At 31.9% G+C, this 26,132-nt stretch overlaps 1 pseudogene; it reads left to right on the forward strand.

The window, feature by feature from the left end:
• The first annotated feature begins 21,356 nt into the window (after nucleotides 1–21,356).
• Nucleotides 21,357–24,652, forward strand: LOC111280645 (lipase-like; annotated as a pseudogene).
• Nucleotides 24,653–26,132: the final 1,480 nt, after the last annotated feature.

The following is a 26,132-nucleotide window of genomic DNA, read 5'->3' on the forward strand; positions in this document are numbered from 1 at the left end:
GATTCATTTTTTTTTATTTATTTAAGTGCTTCTTTTTGCTTTCCATGTTGTACTTTTGTTACTTCTTTGATTTTGTTGCCCGCCCTTATTTTTAACCTTTGTCATTTTGATTTATTGCAAAATCTTTGTTCTTTAAGCTTGTAAATTTTGTTTTAATGTTAGGTTGTAAGATGAGGATAGTTGGATGGAGCTTTAAGTTGAAAAATCACTTTTATTGGCTTTTGTAAACTTGAAATTTGAAGTTGTTCTATTATTTTTTTTATGTTGTGTTATTTTTAATTTTAAGTACTTCAAATCCCATGTCTTTTAATTATTGTGTTTTAAAATTCTCATGCATTTTACTTTGCTTGCCCTTATATATCATGATTTGTTTAGGTTCTTTATGTTAATTAGTTCCATCAAATTATCATATACTTTATATCAATTTGTTTTAGTGCGATTTTTCTTATTCAACGTTTTCACATTTAATATTAGCAATGCACATTTATGATATTTTCATATACATTTGCATTTTACTAGTACGCATGTTACTTGTAATTTGCATTTTGAAATTTTTTTCAAAAAGATCAATAAAAATCCAATTTCTTTACAAAATGATGAAAAGTGAGCTTACTCCAAAATTTCGCCTAGATGTTAATGATTTTTGGAGAGATTCACCAAAATTTTAGAAAACCCTAAACTCCTAAACTTTAAACCCTAAACCCCAAATCTAAAACCTTAAAATTAAAACCTAAACCTAAAAGTCAATTTTTAAACCTTAAAACCTAAACCCTAAATCTAACCTTAACCTAAACCCTAAACTTAAACTAAACCCTAAATTTGACCTTAAACTTTAAATTATCCAAACCCTAAAACAAGCCTAATCTCAAAACCTTGAACCTATTTCAACACCTAAAGCCATCCAAAAACTTAAAGGATTTGTATGAAGATCTTATATGAAACAATCTATTCCTACATGCTACTTAGAGGAAGGGGTATTTATGAATATTATTTCATTAAAGTTTTTCATATGATTCCTTAACCAAAAATAATAATAAGATCAAATGAGGGAAAAGAAATAAAAATGAGATTTTATGTTAAATATTGTACCTAAACTTTGCCTAAAGATTGAAGAGTCCGGATGCTTTCTCTATATTTAAGAATTCGATTTCAAATTTTCATTTCATCATGATGCATGATATCTTTTTGCATATTTTCAAATTGATGTTTGCATTTATCTCCCATGCATATCTCCTTTAATCACTATTGTTTTTATGTTAATTGTAGCATTATTGTTTTTTTCTTGGCATTAAATTTTTTTTCATTGAAAATGTTATTAAAAATATAAATTTTGATATAAAACTAAAATAACATTATGAGGGAAATAATTCTTGGTACTCTGCCTAGATATTGAAAAGTCACCCGCAATTATCATCTACAAAGAATATTATTTTCATTTTAAAGGAATGTTACGATAGATTTAAGGGAAAAGTGTTATCTTTAAATTTTATCTAGATGTTGAAAAAGTTTAAAGTAATTCTTTAAGCTAATGATTTTCACAATGTTCCTAAATAAGGTTTTTCTTTTATCAAATAAAATTGATTTTTTTTTCAAAAAGTGAAGGAAATTATAATCAAATTTTAAGTTGAAACCATTTTCATTCAATACTAAAAGATAATACATGATTAATTAGTATTGTTTTTAAATGAATGCTGTAGGGATGCTAATCTTTTTTTATGTGTAACCAAACTCTTGAACCCAACTCTATTTTCAAAAACAAAAAATATCTTTTTGATAAATTTTAAACTAATTTTAGGATTTTATCAAAAAAATAAATTTTTTTAGGCAACCAATTAGATGTAACAGAAAAATATTAGTGGCGACTCTTTTTTTTTTTTTTTACAAAATTTAATGTTTTGCGGTCGAGTTTACAGACCTACACATTGTAACAAGTATAGGTAGGTATTACTTTTTCAGTTTTTTTATTTGAAATTAAACACCAAAAAATAATTAAGTTTTATTTTTTTATTAAATATGTTATTTTTTTTAGGTAAAAATTTAGGAGGAAAAAAAGAAATGATTAATGGGTAATGGGTATTTGATATTTTTATGATTTAAATGAATATTTAATAAGAAAAATCTTTTTATAACATGGGGGTGTCCAGAAGAAAATTTAAAAGGTCAAGGATAAGTCTTTAAATTCTTTTATTTTCTCACATCATAATCTACATCCACCACTTTCTTTGTGAACCTTGTTGATGGGTTAAGGTTAGGTAGGGTCGAATACAGATTGAACCTAAATAGATTATTAACAAATTTTAAGTTTATTCAAATCTAGTTTGGCTTGAAATATAGACCTTATTTAGTTGCCCAGGTCTGATCTGTTTTAAAATGAGCTACTTAGGTTCACTCATATTTTAATTTTTTTCAAATAAAAAATTTTATAATAAATATTAATTATGATAAAATAAATAATCAACAAAATAAAATCTAAAAACACTTTGTTAATTTGATTTGGTTTTTGAATATGATTAGCATACATAGGCATAAGATAGCATACATATATAATAATTAATTAATTATTTATTTATTTATTTTTATGTAATATCATTATATATATATAATATTTATTTGAACTCATTCGATCAGGCCTAGGCCTTAAACTTCATGCCTAAGGCCTAGTCTGTTTTTCAAACAGACTTAAAATTCAAGTCCAAACTCATTTAACAAGTCTAAAATTCTTATTCAAGTTTTCTCAAATTTCAGGTGGGCTTTTAGACTTAACAGATAATCCAACCTTTAAACAAGTATAATCCCTAATTAAGATGAAGACAAATAGCCTTTTTATTGATTTGTCTAGTTTTTTCTATGCTAAGTAACTTTTAAAATTTTTTATATCAAATATGATTTTTTTAAAAATTTTTTCATGAAGAAGGTATATAAGAGAAACATATCACCTACGATTAATATACTACAATTAATCAATTACAATTTAAAATTTTATAAAATCTATTAAAATTTTATATGAATCCATACTTATAAGTGACAGACTCTTATATAATTTTTATTGTGATTGGACAATTGTATGATTATAATAAAAAAATTATTTGAAGTGGTATTAGTGTCATATGATTACTATCCAATTAAACAATAGCATGTTAACTTTATTATCATAAAAAAATTATTAAAATGTTCATGGCATCTACGCAGGTGCTGAAATGATTATCATTTGTCTTAATTTTTTAAAGTATAAAAAAATTTAAAATTAAATTAACTCTTTTCCAAAAATAACCTTTTGTTTTTTGTAAAACATATCAAAGTCATTATTACAAATAAAGTCAGGTATTTCTTCCACCGAGTATTTTTCCCATAGGTTCCCCAGTCCAAAGTTAGCCAGCATGTGTGCTTCTTCACTATATGCTCGGCTTGCATGCATGAATACACAATGAGAGAACTAGCGAGCTATCATTCTTGCCCCTTCCATGATTTGCCCTATTGGCGAGAGATCTGATTCACTTACCTTTAGTTTCTTTATAATGCTTAGAGCATCCCCTTCCACAAAGATCTTTTGGAACCAAATTTCTGTAGCAAACTCAAAATCTTTCACAGATGCATGCGCGTCAATCACCATAGGGTCGTTCACTCTATCCGTACTGGCAGCACAAGCTCCCATGATTTTTCCTTCTGAATTCCGGGCAACTACACCTAATCTTCCCTTATTTTCCTTCTAGTTCAAAGCTCCGTCGAAATTCACTTTATAAAAGTCTCGATTAGGAGTACCCATGTTCGTTGGTGAGAGACCTGTGCAGTTTCCAAAGCTGTTTGCACTCCATTGAATTCACACCTGTAGTGCCTTATGAATTCTGCTAATTGGGTAGGTTGGCTTCCCCCCTCCCAATGCAGCTCTCTATTCCCATCGGTCCGTATTGCCTAACATGCTATAGCCATCAGTTGTAACTGGTTTTTGTCTACTTCCTGTACCTTATTCTGGGTCCATTCCTCTCCAGTGTCAGGATCGGTGTCTTCTCTACTCCAGCTATGGTTCAATTGATGTCATACTGCAGTCGTAGTGTTGCAACCCTTCAGGGCATGGTATGTTGTCTCTATTCCTTGACCGCACCCAAAACAAATGTCTGCTATTGGAATCTGTCTGTATTTTAAGTTATGAAGTACTGGTAAACAGCCCCGATATATTTTCCAATGAAACACCTTGACTTTTTTAGTAATGCTGCTCCCCAAATTTCCTCCAGAAATTCTGTTTATCTTCTACGTGTTGCACATTCCTATGGCGGCCCCCATGACAGAGAGCTTTGTATCCTCTCTTCACTGTGTCAGCACCTTTTTTATCATGGTGCCAAACCAGTGTATCTCTCGGCCCCATCTTGCTTACTAGTATCAAGCTTATAGCTTATGCCTCTTCCTCATTAAATATATAATGTGTCATAACATATAGATCCGAGGACCTATCGCTAGACATTAACTCGAAGAAGTCGCCACCAATCTTTTTTATTTAGATGCAATTGGCCACCTAAGGAATCTATCCTTTTAAAAAACACCTAAGCCTAAGGGTCCCTAAAAGAATAGGTTCAGGTCTATTAACCAGAACAGGATTCGAAACTACGGTTACGTGTGAAAAAGGTTGTAGCACCCTCACAATGCCCATCAAAAAATGGTACCAGCTTAATTTTGTATTATCTAATAAGCTTTAAAAATTTACTGAGTGATTAATTATTGAAAATTATTCTCAATTGACTCTAATACTTTTAGCAGAAAATTGAGAAAATTCCCTCACCTCAAGAGTATACAAGGAGACTATTGTTTCACTTGCAGAGGCTCTATCGTCGGATTATTTAACATTAAAGAAAATTCAAGAAAATAAAAAGGAAAATAAATATAATAAAAAAATGATTCAGCTTTAGATATAAATCCTTTTCTCTTTAAAAACTCAATACTTTTGTACAAGAAAAATTGATACTTTCAACTTTTTCTAAAAAAAAACCCTTTTTTTTAGAAAATTATTTTCAAAGAAAATTGATACTTTCAACTTTTTCTCAAAAATATTTTTTTGGAATTTTATTTAAAGAAAATCATTTAAAAAATAAAATAAAAATAAAAAATAAAATAAGGAATGCTAAATAATTCTAATCTAATCAATAAATAACAATAATAATAATCAATAAATATATATAAATATAAATATAAAAAAAATAAAAAAAAACCTTTTGAACGGCTCGGCTCGGCTGGGAAACGGCTCAGCGCAAGATAGAAAGGGCGGCTCGAGGACGTTGGCTCGGCTTGGCTCCAGGTGTCGGCTAGCACTCGGTCACATGCGGGTCAAATGTGGGTTGGTGCTTAGATCAGGTCGCCCGATTTCAAAACGCGCGGATCCTCTAGGAATAATAACGCCAAAATGATGTCATTTGTAATAAGTATAAAAGGCTCTAACCTCTGTTTTTCAGCAGACCACTTCTTTTTCTCTCTCTCTTCTCTTTTTTTTCTCTCCCTTTCTTTGTAAACAATCTTAGATTCCGATTGAATTTCTATCGAAATCTGGAAAAAGTTATCGAAATCTTCAAATCTGGCTGAAAAACTCATCGAAAAATTCAAAGTTCGTCGAAAAATTTCATCGAATTCTAAAAAATTTTCAAAAATTTTCCAGAAAAAAACACCAAAAATTTTTTCTCTTTAACTTTATCTTTTCTTGATAATTTTCGGCTAGGATTAGGATTAGAAAATTGGGATGCATTCTGCCGTGAATAAGGGCAGTAGAGAATCATAGTTGGATTAAACTATTAAAAACCTAATTAGAAAGGGAATTTGGATTGGTCAGGGATTCTGAGATTGAATCCCTATAAATAGATCCACAGAAAACGAATGAAAAAAACACACAGAGAGGAAACAAAAGCTAAAAAAGGGTTTTGGTGCGTTAGAACAGCTTTAGGAATTGGTGGGAACTTTTTTTTGGGTGTTTTTTTCTTAAAAATAAATTGCTCCTCTAAACAGAGGCATCACAACTTTGAAAATAAATGCTCCTTGATGATCAAGTCCAAAGGAGTTAAAAATCGTGTTTGAAGGAATTTCAGGACATTATGCTCAAAGATTTTAAAAATCAATCATGATACCGAGAGATATCCTATTTCAAGAATTAGAAACTTACCTGACAAGCTTTTTCTCAAATTTGAAAATATCTTCACATCTGTCTTCTCTATGTGGGATTTTAGAATATCCCTACTTTTTGAATTTATGCATTATATTTTCTTGAATGTAGTATACTCTATGCAATGCGTGTGAAATTCAATGCATGCTATGTAAATGTTGGCTAATTGATTCCTATTCAATTGTGGTACTCAAGTTTCTCAAGCTCTTTTCTTAGACCTCGAACCCTTAATTCTTTAAAGACCAAGTTGCGCTATTCTTAATCATCTCTTTTATTTAATTCGAGTATCCTTTCTGCAGACAATCTCTTTCCAAATTCAATGTCCTTATCAGGAACTGAACATCTCAAATTTGCCTTTATCACTTTTAACCTTTCTAATGTAATGTAGAAATCTTTCATGCCATTATTCATTTATCAATCATTATTTCAAATTCAAAAAGTAAGAATGCATTTGCACATTTCTTCCATTGTAGGGTATTAAGAAGAAAAGAATAAGAATGGTTGAGAAACAGTCAACAGAAAAGGCACACAAAGAGTGAAATATAATTCTTTTATTAGCAAAATGTTGGCAAACTTTGGCCAAGAAAGAATTACAAAGATAAGTATGGAGAGACAATGCCCAAAAATGAACAATCGGACAATCACGATAACACATCTTAAGGTTTTTTTGAAAACCCAACCATTTGATGCATTTAACACTTAAAGCTCTTCTGAATTTGCTAGCCTCTATACCAATGGATTTTCAAATTCGATGTTGTATTCTCCTTATCTAAGTTCACTTTTTAGGTTTTCAGCTTAGATAAACCACCCTATGACTTAAACCGTCCTTTTAGGGTTTTCGCCTTGAGTCTTTCTTTTTCATTCACTTTTTCTTTTTTTCTTTATTTTTTTTCAAGCATAGTATTTCTTCACAGCATCAAAATTTATAAAATGGGATAGATCATTTTCATCCATCTCAGTCAGTATCAGTGCTTCACCCGAGAAAGCCCATTTCACCACATACGGTCTTTCCCAATTCAGAGTCTATTTTCCTCTATTATCATGTTGGGTTGGGAGGATTCTCTTCAACACCAACTCTTCTTTTCGAAAACAATGGGGTCGAATCTTTTTGTCATGAGCCCTCATAATTCTTCTTTGATATAGCTGACCATGGCACAATGTAGTCAATCTCTTTTCTTCTATGAAATTTAACTGTTCATAGCATTCTTGAATCCATTCAACTTCTTCCAATTCAACTTCTTTTAGAACCCTCAAGGATGGGATCTCCACTTCCACTGGTAGTACAGCTTTCATCCCATAAACCAAAGAAAATGAGGTTGCCCCAGTAGAGGTGTGCACTGATGTTCGATATGCATGCAGTGTAATGGTAACTTTTCATGTCAATCTTTATAAGTCTCGATTATTTTCTCAAGAATTCTTTTTATGTTTTTGTTGGCTGCTTCAACTACCTCATTCATTTTCGAACGGTATGGTGCCAAGTTATGATGCTTAATCTTGTATTAAGCATATATTTCTTGCATCATCTTACTATTTAGATTCTTGGCATTGTCTGAAATAATTCTCTCCAAAAATTCATATCTACAGATGGTCTATTTTTTTATAAATTTGTAAATCACAGATTGTGTCACATTTGTATATGATGCTGCCTCCACCCATTTTGTGAAGTAATCTATCATCACAAAAATGAACCTATGCCCATTAGAAGCCTTTGGGGTGATAGGACCAATGATATCCATGCCTCACATTGAGAATGGCCAAAGTGGTGCCAAAACATGTAAAACAGATAGCGGAGCATGGATCTTATTAGCATATGTCTAGCATTTATGGTATTTATGAGCATAGTCAATGCAATCACTCTCCATTGTCAACCAGTAGTATCCTACTCTCATGATATATCTCACCATCATATGTCCACTGGTATGTGCCTTACATATTCCATCATGTACCTCTTCAATGATTTTTCTTGCTTCAGCCTTACTACGCATCTTAGTAATACTTGATCACGACTTTTTTTGTACAGAACATCCTTATCCAGAAAAAGGCTCATAGCTAATCTTCAGATGACCCTTTTATTATTTTTTGTTGCTTAAACTGGGTATTGTTGATCCTTAATATACTGTAAGATATCATAATACCAGGGTTTCCCATCCTTCTTTTCTTCTACATTAGAGCAATGAGCTGGCATATCCTTAACATCTAGCCTGATGGGCTCAATGTTAGTATTGTAATTGATTCAAATCATTACAGCCAGAGTAGCCAAGGCATCGGTAATTAGATTCTCTTTTTGAGGTAGATGGTCAAACTGGATATCTTTAAATTGCTTTATCAACTCTAAAATATACTTATGATATGGAACAAGTTTTAAATCTCTTGTCTTCCATTCTCTTTTCAACTGATATATAACTAGAGCTAAGTCTCCAAACACTTTCAATGCTTTCACTCTTCTATCTATAACAGCTTGTAAACCCATTACATATGTCTCATATTCAGCGATGTTATTTGTGCAATTGAAATTTAACATTGCTATTACAGGACAGTATTGTTCTTCTGGAGAGATTAAAATCACCCTAATTCCATGTCCTAAGGCATTGGTAGCTGCATCAAAATACATTCTCCAACACTTTTCTTCATGTTTCCCTTTTTCCAGTTAGGAAATAGTCATTAGATCTTCATTGGAGAATTTCAACCTCATTGGTTCATATTCTTCGGTAGCACGATCTGCAAGGAACTTCACCATAGCACCCTCTTTTATTGCCTTTTGGCTTACATATATAATATCATATTCCAAGATCATTACTTGCCATCTAGCAATTCTTCTAGATAAAAAAGGCTTCTCGAAGATACATTTAATTGGATTTAGTTTTGCTATGAGCCATGTGGTATGATAGAGCATATACTGTCTGAGTCTTTTGGCAGTCTACGTTAATGCATAGCACATTTTCTCCAATGAGAAATACTTGGATTTATATTCTGTAAACTTTTTACTCATATAGTAAATAGCTCTTTCCTTTTGGCTAGACTCATCTTGTCGCCCCAGCACACATCCCATTGAATTCTCACACACTGTCAAGTATAGAATTAAGGGTTTTTCTGGAATAGGTGGCACCAACACTGGAGGATTTGACAAGTATTGCTTAATTTTATCAAAAATCACTTGGCATTTCTCATTCCATTCTTCAAGATTATTCTTGTGGAAAAGCTTAAATATGGGATAACATTTGTAGGTAAGCTAAGAGATCAACCGAGAAATGTAATTCAATCTTCTCAAAAAACTTCAAACTTCTTTTAGTGTACTCGAAGTTGACAAATTTTGAATAGCCCGTATCTTGTTTGGATCGACTTCAATTCCTTTTTCACTGACCACAAAGCCTAGTAACTTTCCTGACTTTACTTCAAAGGTGCAATTGGCTAGGTTTAACTTGAGCTGGAATCTTCTCAACCTCTTAAATAACTTTTTGAGACTGGTGACATGATCTTCATTCTCATAAGATTTTACAATCATATCATCTACATACACCTCAATCTTTTTGTGCATCATGTCATGGAAGAGCATCACCATAGCCCTTTGGTATGTTGCCCCAGCATTCTTTAACCCAAAAGGCATGACTTTGTAACAAATGATTCTTTACATAGTCACGAAAGTAGTTTTTTTCATATCATTTGTAGCTATTTTTATCTAATTATACCCTGAGAATCCATCCATAAAAGAGAAAATTGAATGTTTAGCCATGTTATCTACCAGTGTGTCGATATGAGGCAAAAAAAAGTTATCTTTTGGACTAGCCCTATTTAAATCACGATAGTCTACACACATTCGTACCTTTTTATCTTTCTTAAGAACTAATACTATATTGGCTACCCATTTTGGATACTTAGCCACTTGTAGAAAACCTACATCAAACTATTTTTTCACCTCTTTTTTGATATTTAGTAGCATTTCAGGCTTTATTCACCTCAGTTTCTGCTGGACTAGCTTATATTCTAGCTTTAAGGGCAATCTGTGCTCTACTATCTCCGTGCTCAACCTTGGTATATCCTGGTAAGATCAAGCAACACATCTATGAATTCTCGAAGTAGATCTGCCAAACGTTGCCTATCTCCTGATGAAAGTGAAATGCCAATTCTGACATCTTTTTTATTCTCTTCATCTCTCAAATTCACTAAATCAACTATATTTTGATAAAGCTCAATTGGCTTATTTTCTTGTTCAATCAATCTCATTAGGTCTAGAGGCATAACATATTTTTCAGAATTCTCTTTATTGTTAAGTTCATCAGTGTTAATTGAATTCTCAAAACTAACCTCTTGATTGTTATCATAATTATCTTCATTTTCATTTAAGGACCTCAAATTGAATGAAATGGGATATGTTGGCAAGATGTATTTGAAAAAATGGCAATAATGAAGACACAAGAAGAAATGAATGAAAATGCATCCTTCTTAATCTTTATTAAAATAATAAAAGATAAATGACCCAAACAAGAAAGATCACCCCAACGTCTTGGGCAATAACTATTGGGATATACAATTACATTGAATTAGTTTTAAAGGTCAAAGGCATTTCAATGGCACTCCAATTGTTCAGCTCATAATCTGACGGATAAAGGCTAACCCACCCTTCTTGATTAAGCCCTACTTTATCTTCAATAGCATGGATGGTTAACTGAACAAAATCTCTTTCCATATTTTTTCCTGTATTTGGGTACATGAATCATCCAGGTTTGAAAATCTTATACAGGTGTGGGATAATCATTAGTCTTACTATTTTACATGCTAGCCTTCTCATGATCTCTTATTCTACTACTTCATAGCCTAGGACTAGCCTTTCACTATTGTCTACCACTATTGGGGGTTCCTTTATTCCTTGTAAATTCTTAGCCAGCCCTAATCCTGGATACCAACCCTTATTGATGACTTGGCTCATCACTATTCTTGAAAAAGATTGATTTTTAAGTCCTTCACCTATAAAATTAACTAGTTTAAAAGATCGATAGGAGTATTCTATTACTTTTTCGACAGCCTCTATATACGAAGCATTCAACGATTGGGTCACTAGTATGTCTTTATCCCCAACTACCACTACCAATTGACCTTCTACATTAAACTTGATCTTTTGGTACAAGATAGAGGGCACAGCACCTACCATGTGAATCCATAGCTTTCCTAGTATACAATTATAAGATAAAAAGATATCCATCACTTAAAACTTCACATTAAAAGTGCACGACCCAATTTGTAAGGGCATCTCGATATCTCTCAGGACATCTCTTATGGTCCTATCAAAAGCTCTCACGATCATTTGATTGCCTTTCATATGAGAGTAGTTAATGGGTAACCTTGTCAAAGTTGACATAGGCATGATATTGATAGCAGAGCCATTATCAATTAGGACCTTGGCTATGATATGGCTCTTACACTTGACTGTGATATGCAAAACCTTGGCATTTTCCTTTTTCTCCGAGAAAATCTCATCATCGTTGAATGAAATAGAATTTGACATGACTAGATTTCCAACCAGGTGGTTCACATATTCAATCGATACATTATGTGTCATATATGCTTGGTTCAATACTTTTAGTAGGGCATTTCAATATGGTTCTGAATTCAATAGCAATGATAATAATGAGATTCATGCTAGCATCTTGTTCAACTGTTCAACAACTGAATATTCACTATGTTTTACCAACTTCAGGAATTCACAAACCTCTTTTTCTGACATCAACTTCGGGCAATCTTCTTCAAGTTTTACTTTAGGGTTATTTCATCCTTCTCTTACCTTACCTTTCTTTCTTCTAGCCTTCTCTAATATTTCTGGAGTGTAGCATCTTCTACTTCGGGTAATGCCTCTTACACCAGTTATATTAGAGGCATTAATTTTAGAAACATCCCTTTCTTGCCCCTGAACTACTGTATCGCAGTCATATTTTCAGGGTACAGCTTTATCATCATTATATAAGAATGAGTCAAAACTTTAAAATTTATTGGCCTGGGAATGAGTTTATCTAGGACTAACTTTGGCTTATTCCCATAATGAATCATCACCGGCTTTGAAAACAGCTTTGTAGGCTTATCAGTCATAGATACTTCAATATTGTCTAAGTCTTTTCCTTTTTTGTAAACCTCCATTTGGTATGAATCCAAGAGCTTTTGTACCTCTTGATGAAACTACTCACAAGTTTCGATAAAGTGACCCATTACCCCACCATGATATTTACAACTAGTGCCTGCCATATATACTCTATGATAGCTGTGTGGACTCACTGATTGTATCATTTCAACTTTTCATAAAACATCAAACAGCTGACTAAGAGGTGTCTTAATATTTTCCATTTTTTTCTTCAAATGGCACTCTTGTTCTTCACTTAAAGCATTCATATTATGATTAGACAAATGATTACCACTAACATTTGGTGCAGTCACCCCTCCTATATCAAAGCTAATCATTCCATCCTTGATTAACCGTTACACTTTGTGTTTCAAGGTGGTGTAATTTTTAGTAAAGTGACCGACAATCCTATAGTGATAGTCATAATGGGCTATGAGATCATACCACTTAAGGTAAGATGGCTTGAGGGGCTCTAATTTACTAAGAGCTATCAGATGACTATTGTAAAGCTCATGATATAATTTTGTATAAGTCATTGGGATTGGGTCAAATATAGGTTTTTTACGAGTAGTTCGTTGCTCTTAAAAACCTCCTATGGGGCTAGCTGGACGGGTCTGAGGTCTTGAGGTAGGTTGAATGTTAGGACTGTATATGGCATTTTGGGGCCTAAAGAAAGGTTGATATGTTTAGGGGCAGGATGGCTGTGAGACAGGTTAGTATGGATAAAAAGAGGTGTTATTCACAGCAGGATAATATAGGGGGTATCATTATGATAGGTAGGGTTGATAACCCCTGAATTGTTGCCTATCAAAACTCACAACTTGAGTTCAGTTTCTTTCTTCTTCGAGGCCTTTTTAGTGGATGTTTCACTTCCTTCTAGCTTACCATGCTTGATGGTACTCTCAATAATTGCTCTCGAAATTACTATATTAGCAAAATTTTTGGTTGCATTCCCTATCATCTTCTTATAATAGGAAGATTGTAAAGTGCTAACAAATAGCACTGTAGTCTCTTTCTCAGTAAGGGAAAGTTATACCTGAGAAGCTACATTCCTCCATCTCTGGGTGTATTCTTTAAAAGACTCATTTACCTTTTTCTTCAAGTTTTGTAAAGATAAACGATCAAGAGCCAGATTGATAATATATAGATATTGACTAATGAAATCATGAGTCATATCACTCCAAGAACGAATGCGGGTTCTATCCAATTAGACATACCACTTGACAGTAGAGCCTATAAGGCTATCTTGAAAAACATGCATTAGTAATTCAAGAACGAATGCGGGTTCTGTCCAACTGGACATACCACTTGGCAGTAGAGCCTGTAAGGCTATCTTGAAAAACATGCATTAGTAATTTTTCATTATGGGCATAGGCTGCCATCTTCTAATAATACATGGAGATATGGGTTTTTGGGCACTTCGTACCATCATATTTTTAAAATTTTGGTACTTTGAACTTTGGTGGAATGGTTACATCCAGAACTAAGCATAGCCCAACAGCATCAACAGAACCATAAAATCTAATCCTTTCCATAGCCCATCACCTTTGTTCAAGCATACTAATCTTTGGATCTTCTTAAGACTCTGCCACCTTTGCTTTTTCTTTCTCCTTCTTTTTTAAGTCATCTAGATCAAGAATCAGTTCTACCGTCTTTTCAGTAAAGACAGAATTTACATAGCTATGGTAATGCCCTAGATTCGAAGTTGATGGTATTTCGGGGTATACAGGATATGATAAATGTTATGGTGAAATATCCTGTATGGGTTAGGCTTGTTGTGGACCAAAACCTGGAGGATACAAAGGGTCGGCCATTTCTTGTGATGGGAGGCCTTGTTGGCTTATATTTTCTTCTATTCTTTTTCCCTTGTTCAGCTTATTGAGAGCATCTAGAATCTTACTTAACTCATTCTTAATCTTTTCCTGTACTTTCCCCAGCTTTTCAAATCTGTGAGAATTTTTTTACTCCATTTATCTGGCTTTGGCTCTTGTATTATATCGATGGATAGGGTTCTTGCTAGATGGAGCTATTCTTAAACCTTGAATACCATATCTTAGAATTAGCAAATTTATATGACTATCTCATGGTTACTTTGTTAAGTGTAATGAGTGAGAATGCGATGAATGAAAATGCATGTATGCAAAGAACATTTGCCTTAAAATGGTGCTTAACTAAAATATTTCATTTATTCCAAAAAACTTTTATTTACATTAAGTTTATCATCCTAGAGTTATAACCATAAAATCGCTTGATTTGCTCATACTAAGCCTTGGCTTTTTTGATGAAGTTTAATAGACGCTGTCCATGCTCTCCTACTGGGGCCACCACTTATTGTAATGCCTCTGCCTCTTCTACCATCTCTCTTGCCTTGCATACCCTTTTACAAATTTGGGTCGTTAGGTGCTCAATATATTTCTATCTTCCTAAGTTTTCTCTTTTACCATACCAAACTTGGTATAATAACTTTCTATGCTCTCTAACTAATGCAGCGATATGGTCTTCTTGTTCATTCAACTTTTATCTCAACCTACTTAGGCAGCTATTCAACATGTTATTCTTTGTTTGTACTTGGGTACTTTCTTCTTCCAATTCAGCATATTCTTGTTTCAATCTTGTATTCTCTTCAGTCAGCTCAACAATTGTTACCTCTTTGGCCCTTTCTCTCACACATAACCTCTTATGTTCTTGGTGTAGCTCTGCGAAGTCTTCAACAGCTGTATCACATTCTTTAGCAATCTTGCAAACTCTAGCTTCATGTCTTTCAGCTCTATCTTTCCATTAATCTTTTTCTTCCTGAAGCTTCTGGATTTCTTGCTTTAACTTATCATTTTTAGACTCAAACTCTTTTGTCGTAAGCTCTAATTCTGATGGTCTCTCTTCAAGCTTTCATTTTGTTGGCGGTTGAAAGCTTTCATAAGTGAATACCATTTTCTATCTTCGTTTTGCTCTCCAAGGCAAATACCCTAGAGTGACTTTATCAGTAAATGGTCTAGGACTCACTTTTCGGGGATTTTTTCATGCTTTAATCATCTCATTCACCCTCTAAAATGCTTTTGGCTCGCTATAAGAGAAATCTAACTAATAAAGCCCATGCATCATAAGAATGAACTGTTCTACTTTGAACTGCCTTCTTACTAGGAATGGTGCATAATTTGTCACTCTCTATAAACCCAAAAATGGGACCAGTGTATTATCCCTACATTGATACAACATAAGTTCACGATTCATCCACAGGCCCAACCATTTTACTTCGACACTGGTCAATTTTTGTAGGAAAGCTATCCACTCCTTTTTAGACTTTTGTTCTGACCACCCACTTTCACAAAATTCTTTGATCGGAGCTCGATTGTAGACATAAAGCTTCAAGAAAGCACCTTTTCTCCATTTGAAGTTACTTTTCATCCATAAGTATAATAACTGTATGCAGCCTATAAAGCACCTTCCATTCCGAAGACAGTAACTCAAATATTTGATAATCTCTGCTAATATTACCATTGAAGGGTTACAAGCATTGATCACACTCTCGAAGAAGTCAACCACCGTTATTGCAATATAACCTAAAAATTTTGGTAATATCACCATTCCGTATATGGCTAAGGCAAATACATCTAACCCCCGTTCTTCATTGGCATGTTGCATTAGAAACTCATGAAAGAACTTCCACGGTAGGCAAACCTGTTCTTGTTTCTTCTTTGTATGAGAATCCATAACTTCTTTGTCTATCCCCATGAGTTAAGCCAGACCCTTACGAAATCCTGAGTTGTGTTTTTTGACATATATCTTATTAGGAGCCTTGAGGTACAAACCCAATAAAGTCAAATATTCTTTGATGGTTGGTGTCATATCAATTTCATTAAAAATGAAACACTTATATACAGGATCCCAAAATTGTGCTACAACTCTGATTAGTTGATTGTCGACAATTACTATAAAAAGGTGTGCTATATGCCCGTGTCTTTGGTAAAACTTCTCTTATCTAACTGGGCCCATCTTCTTCCTTATTTCAACCAATTCTTCTAGATTATTTTGTTTGAGGAGGATAGATGTTTCTTGAGACAAGGTAGAATCGTAGCAGATTGGTAAACAATCCCCTATCTTCAATTGAATCTTTTTTGACTAGACCCTTACTTCATTGGGTGACTCGCAATAAGCTAATATAAATGAAGAACAAACTAGTCGTTCTGTAGAGTCCATGAAAAATTTTTGTTGAAGACCGTCTTTCAAGCAAATGTTCTTTATGCAACTTTATGATATGAGCATGAACAAATGCAAAAGAATGAGAGAAAATGTTAGTATGCCCAGAAAAAAAAGAATAAATAAATAACTAAGTAAATTAAAATATCACATAGAATAAGAGGAATGAACCTTATGCTTTTGATCAATTCTAAAAGGGAAGAGTGATGGCTCTATCTATAGGTTAGGCACTCTTAAGGTTCACTATATGTGGTTTGAGGTTAAAGCTAAAGGTTCCCAAATTGCTCCTTACATCATTGTCTATCACAGACTAGTAAGACACCCAAATAATCACCCATTACAGGCTACAAGCGAAAAAGGTTCAATTTGAGTGGGAGTATTTCGCTAGCTACTACGAAGGCATTAAACCTCATGAAAGCAATAGGGACTTTACTCCTTCCTAGAGGGACGGAGCTCGGGTATAAAGCTCATGTTATGCATATGCATGTGAATGACATAATTAATAAAGTAAATAAACATGAATGAATAATAAAAAAAAATCTATACAAGAGGTTCAATTTTATTAGGCTTTTGAATAACACAAATTTATTTCCTGGCCCAACTCTCGGTTGTCCCCAGTGGAGTTATCAAACTATCATAACATATAGATCTGAGGGCCTATTGCTAGACATTGACTTGAAGAAGTCACCATCAATCTTTTTTATCTAGGTGCGATTGGCCACCTAAGGAATCTATCCTTTTAAAAAACACCTAAGCCTAAGGGTCCCTAAAAGAATAGGTTCAGGTTTACTAACCAGAATAGGGTTCAGGAGTACGGTTACGTGTGAGAAAGGTTGTATCACCCTCACAACGCCTATCGAAAGATGATACCAGCTTAATTTTGTGTTATCCAATAAGCCTTAAAAATTTATTAAGTGATTAATTATTGAAAATTATTCTCAATTAACTCTAATACTTTTAGCAAAAAATTAAAAAAGTTCTCTCACCTCAAAGTATGCAAGAAGACTACTGTTTCACTTGCAGAAGCTCTATCGTCGGATTATTTAACGTTGAAAAAAATTCAAGAAAATAAAAAGGAAAAGAAATAAAATAGAAAAAATGATTTAGCTTTAGATATAAATCCTTTTCTCTTTAAAAACTCATTGCTTTTATACAAGAAAAATTAATACTTTCAACTTTTCCTCAAAATGTTTTTTTCTCTAAAACTTCAATTTTGAGAAAAATTGATACTTTTAACTTTTCTTCGAAAATATTTTTTCTGAAAACTTATTTTCAAGGAAAATTGATACTTTCAACTTTTCCTCAAAAATATTTTTTAGAAAACTTATTTTCAAGAAAAATTGATATTTTCAACTTTTCCTCAAAAATATTTTTTAGAAAACTTATTTTTAAGGAAAATTGATACTTTCAACTTTTTCTCAAAAATATTTTTTTGAAATTTTATTTAGAAAAAACCATTTTAAAAAATAAAATAAAAATAAAAATAAAAAATAAAATAATGAATACTAAATAATTCTAATCTAATCAATAAATAATAATAATAATAATAAATAAATATATATAAATATAAAAAAAATAAAAAAAAACCTTTTGAACGGCTCGACTTGACTGGAAAACGACTCGGCTCAAGGTAGAAAAGGCAGCTCGAAGACGTGACTCGGGGACGTCGGCTCGGTTCCAAGAGTCAACTAGCACTTAGGTCACACGCGGGTCAAACGTGGGTTGGCGCTTGGGTCGGGTCACCCGATTCAAAAGGCGCAGATCCTCTAAGAATAGTAACGCCAAAATGATGTCATTTTCAGCAAGTATAAAAGGCTCTAACCTCTATTTTTCAGCAAACCGCTTTTTTTTCTCTCTCTTCTTCTCTTTTTCTCTCATTCTCTCTCTAAACAATCCCAGATTCCGGTTGAATTTCTATTGGAATCTGAAAAAAGTCACCAGAATCTTAAAATCTGGTCGAAAAACTCGTCGAAAAATTTAAAATTCGTCGAAAAATTTCATTGGATTCTGGAAAATTTCCAAAAATTTTTCAGAAAAAAGGCCAAAAATTCATAAAAAAAATTCCCACCAATTTTTAAAGCTGTTCTAACGCACCAAAACCCTTTTTTAGCTTCTGTTTTCTCTCTATGTGTTTTTTTCGTTTGTTTTCTATGGATCTATTTATAGAGATTCAATCTCAAAATCCCTGACCAATCCAAATTCCCTTTTTGATTAGGTTTTTAATGGTTTAATTCAACTATGATTCTCTACTGCCTTTATTCACGGCAGAATGCATCCCAATTTTCTAATCCTAATTCCAGTTGAAAATTATCAAGAAAAGATAAAGTTAAAGAGAAAAAAAAAAGATAAATAATATAAAGAAAACATATATATATATATTAATAGATAAATGATACAAAAAAAATTAATATGTTAATAGATAAAAATAAATATATTAGCAGATAAATAATAAATATATTTAAAAGATAAAAAATAAAAAAAATAAAAAATAATAATACTAATAAAAATAAAAACAAAAATAGACTTATTTTACCCATTTAGACCAGACCCAATTAATCCGGGTCTAGATCAAATTGGGTGTCTACGTCACGAAGCACATCCACCTCCCACTGTTTGGTACTGGTATCAAGCAAGTCTTTAACCAATCCGTCCTCGTCCCCTTTTCCTCCAGGTGATTAGGGCATTAAAGTTGGTGTAAATGGCAACCATTTATCCTTCCATATTCGAACAGACTGTCCATCCCCTCTTCTCCACCGTGTCCCTTGTCTGATGATGGCCAATGAAGTCCAAATGCTTTTCCACGTCAGTGAAGGATTATTCCCTAGCGCATATTCCAAGACTGAAGTATCTGGAAAATTTTTTGCCTTTAAAACACTATATGCTACGGTGTTGGTATTGCAAAGTAATCTCCAGCCTTGTTTTGCTAGCAGCGCTATGTTGAACTTCTCCATTTCCAGAAATCCCATCCCTCCTTCATGTTTCGGCTTGCACATGTTTTCCCAGCTGATCCAATGAACTCTTTTTTTTTTTTTATTTTGCTGCCACCAGAATCCACTTATCGTACTGTTGATTTTACTGCACATTGCCTTTGGTAGTAAGAAACAACTCATTGTGTATGTTGGCGTCGCTTGGTTTACACCTTTAAGGAATATCCCCTTGGCCACTTGTGAAGGAGTTCTGTTACTCCATCCACTCATCCTTGCTCTAATTCTGTCTTTTAGAACTCTGAAGGCCCACTTGCGGTTTCTTCCTACCAATAATGGCTGTCCCAGATATTTCTGGTGGTAACTTCTATATTGAGTACCTTCCTTATTTCAGCCTTTCGTCCTCTGATATGTTTCTGCTAAAAAATAAAGCAGATTTGTCAAGATTGATGCATTGCCCAGAGCTGTCCCGCTTCACCATCTCATTTTCGTTCCTATTTGCTTTTGATTGCACAATTCTTTAAGCGCATAAGCGGTTCAAGTAATAATAAAAATTATAAAAGTCTAGATGTCCACAAGGATTAGTTAAAGACATTCCTAAGCTAAGTACCTATTATCTCTGTACCCTTCTAAAATTGATTCAATCAAAAAATATTTATGAAAAATTTAAAATTCTACTAAAAAAATTGAAGTAATCAACTAAAATTAACTAACTAAAATAAAGAAATGAATAAAATGCAAAAGAAAAATTATAACTAGTCATAAAATGCAAAGACACATAATAACTAGACAAAAATGCAAAATGTGCAAATCACATGTAAAACTACATTATGGAAATGAAAGCTAAATATGAAACCTTCCTAAGGTTAAACTAGTTTTGAAACAACCCTTAAATAGCATGTATGAACACTTGATTGAAGGTGGACAAAACTGAACAGAATGTTAAAAAAAAAAAGAAAAATTAACCAAGCAACACATCAAACCAGAAATGCAAAGAATAACCATAGCTGGAAACTAATTTTTGATTTCATTGTTTTGGACTTCTACTTTGCACAAATGAATCTACACCTAATCTGAAATTCATACGGAAAAGTAGAGGACTAAATGAAGAATTAAATGGCAGAAGAAAATATGCAGAAAAATACACAAACAATACAAAGAAACTAAAATAGTAGCTGGTATGTACTAGAAACACAAGAATTTCAAGAGAAAAAAAATTTCATCTACAATTATATACTGCAAATTAACTTCATCTAAGCTAAAGCAACCTAGATCTATGAGTTAACTACCTAAATCAACAATAAAATTACATAAATCAATAAAGAAATGAGCTCAACAAACTCAATTTCAAAAACAATGCAAAATCTAGAAAATCATAATATCATATAAGAAAATGATCCAAACAGCAATGAAATATAAAAAAATAAAATGAATCAAGTAGAATCAACAAGTAAACAAGTAAAACTAAGGATTTAGAGTGAAAAGAAAGCAAAGAACTTGCCAAGGAGAGAGCAATTCAACGCCAAACTTGATTGATCACATCTGACCTGCACCTGTCACTTACATCCAAATGAATCTTCGAAGCTTGATCTGGAATGCTGTGGTGCAAGTTTGAGGCTAAATTTTTAATTTATTTTAGCTAATTGAATTAGGAAAGTATGCAAAAAAATTTTGAACAAAAACAAGTAAGATTTGAATGAGATATCATCAAAAAAATCGCAAGTAAGTTAGAATTAGTAGGTTCAAAAATAGATTTGAGTATCAACAAAAAAATCAGTGGATTTGAGCTAGAAGTCAATAAAATTTGCAAGTTTCATTGCCAAAATCGTAAAGAACAACAAAAAAATACTTGAGTAATTGTAAAAGTGGAACAAAATCAATAAAAAAACATGAAGATCAAGGGTTGTTTGATTGCTAAGAAAATAAAATATAGTTAAGGAAAGTGCAAATATTAAAGAATAAGAAAAATAAAATCTTAAGCTAAAGTCTATCTAAAATGGCTGGTTCCACTCCTATTTATAGGCATGTGAATGATGAATACAACCCCAAAGAATCTCTCCAAAATATCTGTAATAAGGTGAGCTTCTAGAGGCTTCTTTCCTCCTTGCTTCCTCACTTGGTGTATGGCCATTCGTAGGTTTTTTTGTTCTTCCTCAATTGCAAGCCTTCGTCATGCATTTTGCCACTTCCAAAAGTTCCAAGTTATAGCCAATGAAAACTCTCCATTATGCCATGTCATCACCTTTTGAAGTATTCCTTTGAATGCCAAAATATGATGCACAATTCTCATGCAAATAAAGGTTGCATTCCACGCCACTAGTGCCCTATTTTTTCCTTATTAAGCCTCTTGCATGCATGCATGTTTTCAATTTTTGCTACAAAAAATTCAAGTACTCCATGAGCAAATTTAACAGTAAAATCACTAGAAAAATGCTAGAAAAAATTATTGGAAGAAAAGTTCAAGAAAACTTTCTCAAAAGCAATCTAACTTAATGACACTAGTTTTAGGCCATTTTCATAATTTGCTCAAAAAATCCTCCAAAATGTATCTAAATTGACCAAAATTTCTCCATTTTTACCTATACATGAGAAAAATGTGCTTTTAGAAGTATTTTTGTCATAATTTGCAAGGAATAAGCTAAAATATAAGAAAAATTGCACTAAAAATGAGCATGAAAATACTAAAATTTTAGTGCAATCAAACCCCAAAACTTAAGTTTTTGCTTGTCCTTAAGCAAAACAAGATTGAGCAAGAATCATACTATACTTTTAATGCTTCATTCAACATGAAAGCCTCAGGGATTGAGTAATAGATATAACTATAATAAAATCATGAATAAGTGCTAATATACAAGAATCTACCTAGGTTAAAATCATTCCTAACTATGGTTCCATAAGCAAGCAATACCTCTCACATATCTTTGCATGAAATCTAGTAATGTTATACAAAACATGAAACAGTAATAACAAGGGTCAATAAAGTATGCTCATGTTTCATAAGTTTGCTTATCACATCTCTTTCCACTAATGAAAATAAACATATGACCAAAGATTATTTAGAACTTTATTAAGCTCGTAATGTAAGGCTAAGGTTAAGGTATGGTAAAAGTCATTTAGGTTTAAGTACCCTAACAATGCATTACATGTCTATGATTATCCATAGTTAAACTCTTAAGGTAAGAAAGGTAAGCTTGACTAAAGAGTCACCCCTCCAAACTTTGATTTTACCTATTTTTCTTTCTTTTCTTTGCTTTTTCACCACTTTATTATTTTTTCTTTTTTTCTTTGGTTTTTCTTTTCAATTTTTCTTTTTCTTTCTTTTGCAAGCTTGACTCTTTTTTCTTTTATTTTTTCATTCTTTTTCAAACTCCACCATTTTTCCCTAATGATACATAGCTCACAAATGTTGTATGAATATCCTAATGCATATAGGGTAAAGGACCAAAAAGATAGACAATACATAAAATAAGGCTATAAGATTGTAATGTGGTTTCAAAACAAAGAAAAAGATTTCATAAGGCTCAAATGGGGTGATTACAAAAATATTATATCAAGATTGGCTTGAAAAGCTCAAACGATCCAAAGATGACCTATATCATTTCTCTAATCATGTGTTTTCTATGATTTTTTCTCGAGAAATGATAAAAAAAAATTTTAGAATCATGAAGCAAAACTCTGAAGACCAATGCAAAAATAATCTCATGCTTAAATAATCAATACTAGATAAAAAATACAATTCATGACTCAATTCATATGAGCTAATCCATTTTATTAGTGTTGTTCATGACTTAAGTCTTGGTTGATGTTTAGAACTCTAATGTCATTTATGTAGAAAAGTTGTAATGATGTTATTTCTAAAACTGTTTTACTTCTGGGCTTGACAGAAGCAAATCAGGTTGTTGATTCAAGTTATGACTTTTCTATGGTCAACTCCAACTCTTTGCTATTTCTTTTTAAATATGCACTTGAAGTGGCATAGGAGGTGTACATTGGTTTAGAGTTTTCTTTTGAAAGTGTTAACATGTCTAACCAATGGACTTTTATGATATGTTCAGGTAGGTTTCCACTTAAATTGGTTGTCCTAATACCTTTTTGTACAAAAATAGGGATTTGAAGTTATTGAGCTTATCTTTAATATTTAGAGCTATTTATAAGTACTTTTCTCATTGCGTGTTTAGATATTTATTAGAATCATGACCTATGTTATACTTTGGAATGCTTTTGCTTGTAACTGACATGAAAATGACTATCAAATTGATAGGCAATTGTTAGCATGGCAAAGAATCTTAATGCCATTATTATTGCCTTTAAAGGAACGTAGGAACATAGGTACTAGTATTACTTTCCTCTATAATTTTTATTCAACAATGTTTTCAAAAATAGGTATTGTTCATGGCATGATGACATAAGTGATAAAAAAGATTTGAAGTACACAAAAATGATAATATTGTTTTTTCACAAATGTAATGAGCTTTTTTTATAATGTTTGATTAATTTATTTGTCCATTCACAGCATATAGAATTGGGTTGAAGACTTATTCTGGAAACAACTTGATTTAAATTACCTTGGCATGCTTGATGGTATGGTATGCATAACAAATTTCTACTAATTTGTAAATTTATGCTAGAATGATTGTTATTAATCTTTAGTCTTTTTTTGCTATTCAGGTACACCATGGGTTTTATACTTCTTAACACAATTCAATCATACACCTTGAAATTCATAATTATGTTTAAGAAGCAAAATAATTTTATGGAGACCTTGATATCATAGTAACATACCATTCAATGGGAGGAGCTATGACTTCCTTTTGTGCACTTGATCTAACGCTAATCTAAAGCCTTTCTTGATATAGCTAGAAATATGTTATTATTGTTGTTCTTTTCATCGTGTGGTAAATGTGAAACCTTTGTGCTTGCTACATAAGTTTGCATTATGTACCATGGTTTTTCCAAATCTTTTGAATTAAATTTCCTTGGTTAAATTATGGAAACTTGCCTAATTACTCTATCAGAGTTGTAATGACAAAATAAATCTTTTATTCCTAAGTTAATGATGAAGTCAAGAATGTACAAGTTATAACATTTGGACAACCTCATATTGGGAATGCTACCTTTGCTTCTTATTACAGTAAACTTGTGCCGAACACAATTAGAGTGACCAATGATCATGATATTGTGCCTCATTTTCCACCTTGCAATTCTTATTTCCTTTAAAAGATGTAGCATCACTTTCCAAGAGAGGTAAGAATCTATGTTTTTAAAATAAATTCTCCATGGTTTTTATTATAGGCTTTGAGCAAGCAACATAATTGACAATGTTAGTGGAAAATTAGGTTTGAAAGTTTGGTAATCGGATCATTATCATTATTTGAATATTGAGAAATTTAATGTTATGTAACTTTCTATGGAAAAGGTTTTTCTAATGTTTCTATGTGATTTTAAGAATGAAATTGTTTACTTGGGGATTACTAGATTAAGATAGAAGCTTTATTAGTTCATATACTATACTAAAAATTTAGATGATATATTATTGCTTGATTAAAAGCTCAACCTTTTCCAATATCGATGTTACTTTAATGAATATTTTATTATTGTTGTTCTCTGATAGGTATTTTCTTACCTAGCATTTGAATTTCATCATCATTTCTATAAAGTTTCTTCCTCATTTAATCTTTTTATGATTTTGTAGACATGTTAGGCTCAGGCACAACGACAGGCCAAAGAGGAATTCATTACTGGCAAAAACTAAAAGCTACAAATATACCTTCTGATTTGTTAGAGAAAGGCTAAAATCATGTAATAGATGCCTCTCTTACCCTTATTCGCAATAGAGCATAGCTCAAGGTAGGTTTATAATATATATGATGCTACTTTTATTGCTTCTTTGACAATATAGATAATGTAATAGGTTGTTTTGTTTGTTTTTCATTGTTGAATAAGTTTAATATCTCATCATCATTGACTTCAACTAATGTAAATATTCCAAATATAAATAGTTAGACAACTATTTTTTTCTTATATATTGTTCAATATTTAAATTATTAATACAAGATTTTATTTTATTTTTATAACTAAATTACAAGTATATAACTTTATTTTTACTTCTGCGATGAAGCGTGGACTTGAAATCTAGTAAAACTTATTTTTATGTGAAAAAAATTGAAGAGACTTGGACAAACATTTAAAAAAAATGAATGAACAGTGAAATAAAAGGTTATAAATGGTAAATACAACTTTTCAAAATTATGAATGAAAATGAAATGTTAATAAAAGTCATAAACGAAAATGAAATATTAATAAAGATAGTTGACACTAAATGTAACTTTTAAAAATCATTAATGAAAATGAAACATTAATAACAGATCACAAATCATTAATGAAGTTTACTCAGATTTACGTTTACACTGCAGGTGGATAGATTTATATTTAGAAGGGATATATTCATTAATTATTGAAAATGTCGGGATATATTGTTGGATGCTTATATATTTGAAATTTAGTTATGGACAAACTCCAATATCATAAGAGTTCTTCAATAAAGGTTAAAATATTAAAAAATTTTAAATTATTTCATTTTTAAATAAATCATTATATTTTTATTGTATTTAAATAATTTTTTATCTTTTAATTTGTATATAAATAAATCTTTATTTCAAATGAAAAATTGATTTATGTTAAGAATTTATTTAAGTATAAATTGAAAGTTAAGAATTTATTCTTATATAAATTAAAATTTAAAAAATTATTTAAGTGTAAATTAAAATTTAAA

Source organism: Durio zibethinus, chromosome 28, assembly GCF_047325235.1.
Source record: "Durio zibethinus cultivar Kanyao isolate XHJ-2024 chromosome 28, ASM4732523v1, whole genome shotgun sequence".
NCBI lineage: Eukaryota > Viridiplantae > Streptophyta > Magnoliopsida > Malvales > Malvaceae > Durio > Durio zibethinus.